At 37.4% G+C, this 10837-nt stretch overlaps 1 non-coding gene across 1 annotated transcript; it reads left to right on the top strand.

Annotated features, from left to right (window-relative positions):
• Positions 1-1172: 1172 nt before the first annotated feature.
• LOC112767705 (small nucleolar RNA R71) lies at positions 1173-1280 on the top strand. Its single transcript, XR_003185147.1, has one exon. It is a non-coding gene; the product is annotated as a small nucleolar RNA R71 (small nucleolar RNA).
• Positions 1281-10837: the final 9557 nt, after the last annotated feature.

The following is a 10837-nucleotide window of genomic DNA, read 5'->3' as shown; positions in this document are numbered from 1 at the left end:
CAGAGCCTTCTCAAAGGTCATGGTGCCTATGGTACAAGGTATTAAGAACTTTCCAGGATCATGTTTCTTCTGAGGCAATGTCAGTTGATCCAGATCACTCAGTTCATTGATGAGCAAGGAAGGTTCATCTTCCCAAGTCTCATTACCAAATAATTTGGCATTCAGCTTCATGATTGCACCAAGGTACTTGGCAACTTGCTCTTCAGTAGCATCCTCATTCTCTTCAGAAGAAGAATACTCATCAAAGCTCATGAAGGGCATAAGGAGGTTCAATGGAATTTCTATGGTCTCTAGATGAGCCTCAGATTCCTTTGGTTCCTCAAAGGGAAACTCCTTATTGATCACTGGACGTCCCAGGAGGTCTTCCTCCTTGGGATTCACGTCCTCCCCTTCCTTGTGGGTTCGGCCATGATTGATATATCAATGGCCTTGCACTCTCTCTTTGGATTCTCTTCTGTATTGCTTGGGAGAGTACTAGGAGGCGTTTCAGTGATTTTCTTGCTCAGCTGGCCCACTTGTGCCTCCAAATTTCTTATGGAGGACCTTGTTTCACTCATAAAACTTAGAGTAGCCTTGGACAGATCAGAGACTAAGTTTGCTAAATTAGAGGTATTTTGTTCAGAGTTCTCTGTCTGTTGCTGAGAAGATGATGGAAAAGGCTTGCTATTGCTAAACCTATTTCTTCCACCATTATTAAAGCCTTGTTGAGGCTTTTGTTGATCCTTCCATGAGAAATTTGGGTGATTTCTCCATGACGGGTTATAGGTGTTTCCATAAGGTTCACCCATATAATTTACCTCTGCTATTGCAGGGTTCTCAGGATCATAAGCTTCTTCTTTAGAAGATGCCTCTTGAGTACTGTTGGATGCAGCTTGCATTCCATTCAGACTCTGAGAAATCATATTGACTTGCTGAGTCAATATTTTATTCTGAGCCAATATGGCATTCAGAGTATCAATTTCAAGAACTCCCTTCTTCTGAGGCGTCCCATTACTCACAGGATTCCTCTCAGAAGTGTACATGAACTGGTTATTAGCAACCATGTCAATGAGTTCTTGAGCTTCTGCAGGCGTTTTTTTTAGGTGAATGGATCCACCTGCAGAAGTATCCAATGACATCTTAGCTAATTCAGACAGACCATCATAGAATATATCCAGGATGGTCTATTCTGAAAGCATGTCAGAAGGACACTTTTTGGTCAGTTGCTTGTATCTCTCCCAAGCTTCATAGAGGGATTCACCTTCCTTCTGTCTGAATGTTTGAACATCCACTCTAAGCTTACTAAGCTTTTGAGGAGGAAAGAACTTGGCTAAGAAAGTCGTGACCAGCTTATCCCAAGAGTTCAGGCTATCTTTAGGTTGAGAATCCAACCATACTCTAGCTCTGTCTCTCACAGCAAAAGGGAAAAGCATGAGCCTGTAGACTTCAGGATCTACTCCATTAGTCTTAATAGTATCACAGATCTGCAAAAATTCAGTTAAGAACTGAAAAGGATCTTCAGATGGAAGTCAATGGAACTTGCAGTTCTACTGCATCAGAGAAACTAATTGAGGTTTAAGCTCAAAATTGTTTGCTCCAATGGCAGGAATGGAGATGCTTCTTCCATGTAAATTGGAATTAGGTGCAGTAAAGTCACCAAGCATCCTCCTTGCATTATTATTATTTTCAGCTGCCATCTCCTCTTCCTGTTCGAAAATTCCTGTAAGGTTGTCTCTGGATTGTTGTATTTTAGCTTCTCTTAGTTTTCTTTTTAGAGTCCTTTCAGGTTCAGGATCTGCTTCAACAAGAATGTTCTTGTCCTTGCTCCTGCTCATATGACAAAGAAGGGAATAACAAAGAAAATATGGAATCCTCTATGTCACAGTATAGAGATTCCTTTGTGTGAGTAGAAGAAAAGAAGAGTAGAAGAGAAAAGAAAGGAGAATCCAAACAAAAGGGTGAGGATAGGAGCAGTGATTTGAGATGAAGAGAAGTGTTAGTAAATAAATAAATAGAAGAAGATGAAAGAGAGAAGTTTTCGAAAATTAATTTTTTAAAAAAAAAGGGTTGATTATTTTCGAAAATTAAAGGATTAAAATTAAAAATTAAAACAATTAATTAATTAAAAAGAATTTTTGAAAAAGAGGGAGGTATTTTCGAAAATTAGAGAGAGAAGAGTAGTTAGGTAGTTTTTGAAAAAGATATGATTGAAACAAAAAGATAAGATTGATTGAAAAAGTTTTGAAATTTGTTTTTGAAAAAGATATGATTGAAATTTAAAAAGATATGATTGAAACAAAAAGATAAGATTTGAAAATTAAATTTGAAAAGATAAGAAGTTAGAAAAAGATTTTGAAATCAAAGTTTTGAAAAAGATTTGATTTTTAAAAATCAAAATTAATGACTTGATTCACAAGTAATCACAAGATATGATTCTAGAACTTAAAGTTTGAATCTTTCTTAACAAGCAAGTAACAAACTTGAAATTTTTGAATCAAAACATTAATTGTCGATAATATTTTCGAAAATTATGAGATAAAATTAAGAAAAAGATTTTTAAAAAATATTTTCAAAATTTTTGAAAATAAATAAGAAAAATGAAAAAGATTTGATTTTTGAAAAAGATTTTGAAAAAGGTAAGATTTTTAAATTGAAAATTTGATTTGACTCATAAGAAACAACTAAATTTAAAAACTTTTTGACTAAATCAAATCATATTTTCGAAAATTTTGAGTAAAATAAGGAAAAGATATTTTTTTTATTTTTGAATTTTTAATGAAGAAAGAGAAAAACATGAAAAAGACTCATAACATAAAAATTATGAATCAAAACACACAATGCATGCAAGAACACTATGAATATCAAGATGAACACCAAGAACACTTTGAAGATCAAGATGAACATCAAGACTTATTTTTGAAAATTTTTAATGAAAGAAGAACATGCAAGACACCAAACTTAGAAATTTTCAAACTTTAGAAACTAACAAATTAAAAATGCATATGAAAAACAAGAAATGACACAAAACAAGAAGATATGAAGATCAAACAAGAAGACTTACCAAGAACAACCTGAAGATCATGAAAAACACTATGAATGCATGAATTTTCGAAAAATGCATAAATTTTTAGAAAGAGAAAAAATGCAATTGACACCAAACTTAAAAATTGACTCTAGACTTAAACAAGAAACAAAAAATATTTTTGATTTTATGATTTTAGTAATTTTTTTTGGATTTTTGTATATTTTTTTTTTGAAAACATATAGGGAAAAGGAAGCAATGAATTCAAAGTCCTCAATCAAGATTCCAGGAATCATACCAGGTTAGTCTAAAGCTTGATGGCCAGCCAAACTTCAGCATACCATTTTAAAACTTTAGAATTCATTCTTAAAAATTTAGAATAATTTTCGAAAACAAAAGGAAAAGAAATTTTTTTGAAAGATTTTTGAAAACAAAATTATTTTTTGAAAATAAAACAAAAAAGAAAATTACCTAATCTGAGCAACAAGATGAACCGTCAGTTGTCCAAACTCGAACAATCCCCGGCAACGGCGCCAAAAACTTGGTATGCAAAATTGTTACTCTGAGGTTGTAAAATTTGTTGTTCGTTCTCTCCCCGGAAACGGCGCCAAAAACTTGGTGTGCGAAATCATGATCATTCCATTCCTTGGTAACGGCGCTAAAAACTCAATACGCACGTTCATGATCTTATATCTGTTTCACAACTTCGTACAACTAACCAGCAAGTGCACTAGGTCGTCCAAGTAATAAACCTTACGTGAGTAAGGGTCGATCCCACGGAGATTGTCGGCTTGAAGCAAGCTATGGTCACCTTGTAAATCTCAGTCAGGCGGATTAAATTGTATTAAGAAATTATAGTGGATGAAAATAAATAAAATATAAAATAGGATAGTGGTACTTATGTAATTCATTGGTGAGAATTTCAAATAAGCGTATAGAGATGCTTTCGTTCCTCTGATCTCTGCTTTCCTGCTGTCTTCATCCAATCAATCCTACTCCTTTCCATGACAAGCTTTATGTAGGGCATCACCGTTGTCAATGGCTACATCCCATCCTCCTGTGAAAATGGTCCAATGTGCTGTCACTGCATGGCTAATTATCTGTCGGTTCTCGATCATACTGGAATAGGATTTACTATCCTTTTGCGTCTGTCACTACGCCCAGCACTCGCAAGTTTGAAGTTCGTCATAGCCATCCCTTCCCAGATCCTACTCGAAATACCACAGACAAGGTTTAGACTTTCCGGATCTCAGGAATGGCCATCCATGGGTTCTAACTTATACCACGAAGATTCTAATATCTCGGACTCGGTCCTCTGTATTAGATATCCAAGAGATATCCATTAAATCTAAGGTAGAACGGAAGTGGTTGTCAGGCACGCGTTCATAAGTGAAAATGATGATGAGCGTCACATAATCATCACATTCATCATGTTCTTGGGAACGAATGGATATCTTAGAAGCGGAATAAGTTGAATTGAATAGAAAAACAGTAGTACTTTGCATTAATCTTTGAGGAACAGCAGAGCTCCACACCTTAATCTATGGTGTGTAGAAACTCAACCGTTGAAAAATACATAAGTGAAAGGTTCAGGCATGGCCGAATGGCCAGCCCCCATGATCTAAGAACTAAACGTCCCAAGATGTAAACATAATAGTAAAAAGTCCTATTTATACTAAACTAGTTACTAGGGTTTACAGAATTGAGTAAATGATGCAGAAATCCACTTCTGGGACCCACTTGGTGTGTGCTTGGGCTGAGCTTGAAGTTTACACGTGGAGAGGTCATTCTTGGAGTTGAACGCCAGTTTACGTCGTCAATCCTTATTCAAAGTATGGACTATTAAATATTGCTGGAAAGCCCTGGATGTCTACTTTCCAACGCAATTGGAAGCGCGCCATTTGGAGTTCTGTAGCTCTAGAAAATCCACTTTGAGTGCAGGGAGATCAGAATCCAACAGCATCTGCAGTCCTTCTTCAACCTCTGAATCTGATTTTTGCTCAAGTCCCTCAATTTCAGCCAAAAAATACCTAAAATCACAGAAAAACACACAAACTCATAGTAAAGTCCAGAAATGTGATTTTTAATTAAAAACTAATAAAAATATACTAAAAGTAACTAGATTCTACTAAAAATATACTAAAAACAATGCCAAAAAGCGTATAAATTATCCGCTCATCAATCCACATGTTGACACCGAAACGAATGCCGAGAATATGTGGAACAAATTGAAGGAGTTATATGAGAGAAAGAATGTGCAAAACAAAGCATTCTTGATTAGGAAGCTTGTCAATATGAAGTATGTTGAAGGTAAATCAATGCCGGAGCACTTGAGCATTTTTTAGGAGACAGTGAACCAACTGACAAATAATGAAATCACTTTGAATGATTAGTTGCAAGCCTTGTTGTTGTTGTTGAGCTCTTTGCCTGATAGTTGGGAAGTTCTGGTTGTGACACTGACTAACTCAGCTCCAAATGGGAAGTTGACGTTAGCAATGATTAAAGAGAGCATATTGAATGAAGAAGCTAGGAGAAGAGAGCGAGGTTTGACTAATGCCTCTTCCCAGTCAGAAACACCTGTTTCAGAGTCACGGGGGGAGAAGTCAAAGTAGAAAACCTCACAGTTCTGACAAGTCAGAGAGTCGAAGCAAGTCAAGAGGAAAGTACAAACCAAGAAAGGAGTTCATTTGTCACCATTGTGGCAAGCCGGGGCATATCAAGAGGTATTGTAAGTTCTTGAAAAGAGAACAATCAAGGGGAAGAAACAAAGACAAAGATAAAGATAGTGATAAAGAAACTGCTGCTATTGTTTATGAAGATGTTCTTATCACATATGATGAAAATTATGTGAATCTTGTCTGTGATGATTCCACTTGAATTATGGACTCTGGTGCCTCATGTCATGTCACTCCGAGGCGTGAATTTTTCACTTCTTATACTGCTGAAAATTTTGGCAAGATCAAATTGGGAGATAAAGGAGTGTGTGATATCATTGGTATGGGTGATATGTGGCTTGAAACTAACATGGGATGCAAGTTACAGTGAAGAATGTTAGGCATGAGCCAGATATGCGGTTCAATCTCATTTCAGTGAAGGCATTGGATCAAGAGGGGTATTGCACTTCCTTTGGTAGTGGGAAATGCAAGATTACCAAAGGAGCTCTCATTGTTGCTAGAGAAGACAATAGTCTCACTACTCTCTACCGGTTACAAGCAAATTTGTGCAAAGAAGATGTGAATGTAGCTGATGATTTCTCTTCTGATTTGTGGCACATATGTCTTGGTCACTTGAGCGAGAAAGGACTAAGCGTCTTGGCCAAGAAGCACTCACTTCCCGTGAAAGGTACAACTTTAAATACTTGCACTCATTGTTTTATTGGAAAGCATGTTAGAGTATCATTTCATAATTCTGAACCTCATAGGAGATCACATGTTCTAGATTTAGTTCACATTGATGTTTGCACTATGGATGCTAAGACACTAGGTGGTGCATCATATTTTGTTACTTTTATTGATGATTGTTCTCGAAAAGTGTGGGCTTTTATTTTGAAATCTAAAGACCAGGTGCTCGGTATCTTCAAACACTTTCATGCAAGTGTTGAAAGAGAAATAGGAAGGAAATTGAAATGTGTTCGAGCAGATAATGTTAGTTAATACAGGGGTCCGTTTGAAGAGTATTGTAAAGGACATGGGATCAAGCTTGAGAAGACGGTTCCTAAGACTCCTCAACATAATGGGGTTGCTGAGAGAATGAATCGTACTATCAATAATAGAGTCAGGTGTATAGTCTCTCATGCAAAGTTGTTTAAATCTTTTTGGGGTGAAGCGATGAGGACTGCAGTAGATCTGATCAACCTTTCTCCTTCAGTTACACTAAATGGTGATGTTCCAGAGAAAGTTTGGAGAGGGAAAGATGTCTCCTATAGTCACTTGCGAGTGTTTGGCTGCAGGGCTTTTGTTCACATTCCAAGAGATGAAAGGTCCAAATTGGATGAAAAGTCAAAGCAGTGTATCTTCATGGGTTATGATCACGAAGACTTTGGTTACATATTATGGGATCCGGTGAGAAAGAAGATAATTAGAAGCCGAGATGTGATTTTTCTTGAATACCAAACTATTGAATATCTTGAGAAGACAGATAAGCCAATAACTATTAGATGTTCTATTGATGACGAACCTAGTCCTTCCACTAGACCTCCTGTTGATAGGGGAGATGTACAAGTTGATAATGATGGTGATGATTTGCATGATGAACCTACATCTCAACCTAAGGTACCAGATGTTGAAGTTCCACCTGAACCACCAGTTGAGCCTGAATTGAGAAGGTCTACTAGAGAGCATCATCCTTCTCAAAAATACTCTCCTCATGAGTATGTGATGAACACTGAGACTGGGGAGCCAGAGAGCTACCAGGAAGCTATATCTGATGAGCATAAGGAAGATTGGTTGAAGGCCATGCAAGAAGAAATGAAATCCTTGCATGAGAATCATACGTTTGAATTGGTGAAGTTTCCGAAAGGTAAGAGAGCATTCAAGAATAAATGGATGTTCAAGTTGAAAGCGGATGAAAATGTCTCACGAGCAAGGTACAAAGCTCAATTGGTTGTGAACGTCTTTGAGCAAAAGAAAGGTATTGATTTTAAGGAGATTTTCTCTCCAGTTGTGAAGATGTCCTCTATTCGAGTTGTGCTTGGATTTGCAGCTAGCTTGAATTTAGAGGTTGAGCAGCTTGATGTGAAGACTACATTCCTTCACGGTGACATAGATAAAGAAATTTATATGGAGAAACCAGAGGGTTTCGAGGTCAAAAGAAAGGAGCACCTTGTATGCAAGTTGAAGAAGGGCTTATATGGGCTGAAGCAAGCGCCGAGGCAGTGGTACACGAAGTTTGATTCCTTCATGGAAGGTCATGGGTATAGTAAAACTTCTTCTGATCATTGTATATGTGTTAAGAAATTCTCTGATGGTGATTTTATAATTCTCTTGCTTTATGTTGATGACATATTGATTGTTGGTCATGACACTAAGAAGATTGAAAGTCTTAAGAAAGACTTGAACAAATCCTTTGCTATGAAGGATTTGGGGCCCACAACTTTTAAAACAAAAAAAATAAAATAAAGAATGAAAGAAAATGGCGTATAAGCCACAGAGGGAGAGAGAACGAGAGTCTTGCTCTCTCATTTACAAAACAAAAGAAAAAAAAGGGAACAGTGCAGCGTCGAAGAGAAGAGAAAATTGGGGGAAAAGAGCAAAGCTATTTTGATCCAATTGAACTGGTAAATTTGCTCCATTTCTTATGAAATTTTAGTATGTTATTCCTGGTGTAGAGATGAACATTAGGATATAACTTGCTAGTTGTATTGCCTTCTGTTTTGCCTGATTTGAGATACCCACTTTTGTGGAAGGTTTATGTTGATTCCATCAGTTTTGATGATGTATTTTATTGATTGTTGAGATACCCTAGTGTCACTAGGAAGACTGTTTGTGTACCTATTATTCTGATAGTGGAAGATTTTTCTGGACTAGGTTCCCTGGGTTTTTTGTTCCTCTTTTGGGGGTTTTCCCACGTTAAAATTCTGGTGTCTGATTATTTAATTTCTGCCATTATAATTGTTATTTGAAGTATCTTTTGGTATTGCCTATTTAATCGCATAGGTTGTGGGAAAATTATTTGTGGTACTTCTGCTGTTAGATAGGTTCTTATTTGAACCTTTATTGAATTTTTCCCAACAATATGTATATATAAATTTTTTTATCTGTTAGTGCAATAAAATTAAATGTAGATAACAACAACAACAAAGCCTTGTCTCACTAAGTGGGGTCGGCTACATGAATCAAACGACACCATTGTGCTCTGTCATGTGTCATGTCTACAGAGAGACCATTTACATGTAGATCTCATTTGACCACCTCATGGATGGTCTTCTTAGGTCTTCCTCTGCCTTTCGCCCCTTGTCCATCTTCCATCTCATCCATTCTCCTGACTGGATGTTCTATCGGTCTTCTTCTCACATGTCCAAACCACCTAAGACGCGATTCAACCATCTTTTCCACAATGGGTGCTACTCCGACTCTCTCCCTTATATCTTCATTCCTTATTTTATCCAATCGCGTATGACCACTCATCCATCTCAACATCTTCATCTCTGCCACACTCAGCTTATGTTCGTGCTCCCCTTTAGCCGCTCAACACTCCGTACCATAAAGCATAGCCGGTCTTATAGCGGTACCTTTAAGTTTTAAAGGCATTTTTTTGTCACATATAAAACTAGATGCACTCCGCCATTTTGACCACCCTGCTTGGATCCTATGATTTACATCCTGTTCAATCACTCCATTATCCTGTATGATGCACCCAAGATACCTAAAACTTTTAACTTTTCGTAAGGTGTTTTCTCCAATCTTCACCTCTATATTAGGGTTTTCCCTTCTCGGACTGAACTTACATTCCATATATTCCGTTATGCTACGGCTTATGCGCAGACCATACACTTCTAAAGCTTCTCTCCATAACTCCAACTTCTTATTTAGGTCTTTCCTTGACTCTTCCATAAGGACGATATCATCGAAAAAAAGCATGCACCATGACACAGGCTCTTGGATGTGCTCTGTGAGTACTTCCAAGACTAATGTGAAAAGGTATGGACTTAAGGATGATCCCTGGTGTAATCCTATACCAATAGGAAATTCCTCTCTCACACCACCTTGAGTCTTCACACTAGTTGTGGCCCCATCATACATGTCTTTAATTGCACGAATATATGCGATTCTTACCCTCATCTTTTCTAAAACCTTCCATAAAACCTCCCTTGGTACCCTATCATACGCTTTTTCCAAATCAATAAACATCATATGTAGATCCCTTTTATTACTACGATACCTCTCCATCATCCTTCTTAAAAGGTATACCGCTTCAGTGGTAGATCTGCCTGGCATGAATCTAAATTGGTTCTCTGTTACTTGTGTCTCTTTTCTCAACCTCTGTTTTATCACCCTTTCCCATAACTTCATGGTATGACTCATAAGCTTGATCCCTCTATAGTTTTCGTAACTTTGTATATCCCCCTTATTCTTGTAGATAGGTACCAAGGTGCTGTTTCTCCACTCATCATGCATCTTCTTTGACCTTAAAATCTCATTAAAAAGCTTCGTTAACCAGTTGATGCCTTTTTCTCCAAGACCCTTCCAAACCTCAATCGGGATATTATCAGGTCCTACTGCCCTGCCATTTTTCATCTTCTTTAGAGCCTCTTTTACCTCGAAGTCTCAAATTCTTCGATAGTAGTCAAAGTTTTGATCTTCTTCCCTTGTGCATAATCGACCAAGGCTCGGAAGAGTCTTCTGTCCCTCATTAAATAACTCGTAGAAGTAGCTCTTCCACCTTTCCTTAATCTTCTCCTCTTGAGCCAACACCTCTCCATCCTTATCCTTTATGCACTTAACCTGATCCAAATCTCTCGTTCTTCTTTCACGGATCTTTGCGATTCTATATATACATTTTTCTCCTTCTTTTGTGCCCAAAGACTGGTAGAGACCCTCATATGCTCGTGTTCTTGCTTCACTTACAGCCACTTTTGTCTCTTTCTTAGCCGCCTTATATTTTTCCCAATTATCTGCGTTGCGGCATAAAGACCACTCTTTAAAGCATTCCCTTTTTATCTTTATCTTTTCTTGTACACTGGCATTTCACCACCAGGACTCCTTGTCTCTTGGTCCTATTCCTTTAGATTCACCAAAGCTTTCTTTTGCTGTTCTTCTAATAACTTCTGCCATTTTCCTCCACATCTCTTCTGCACTTCCATTTCCATCCCACTTTGGCTCTTCTCCTACTCGTCTT

Source organism: Arachis hypogaea, chromosome 17, assembly GCF_003086295.3.
Source record: "Arachis hypogaea cultivar Tifrunner chromosome 17, arahy.Tifrunner.gnm2.J5K5, whole genome shotgun sequence".
Lineage (NCBI taxonomy): Eukaryota > Viridiplantae > Streptophyta > Magnoliopsida > Fabales > Fabaceae > Arachis > Arachis hypogaea.
Note: the sequence above shows the minus strand (reverse complement) of the source record. Positions and strands in the feature narration are given on the sequence as shown.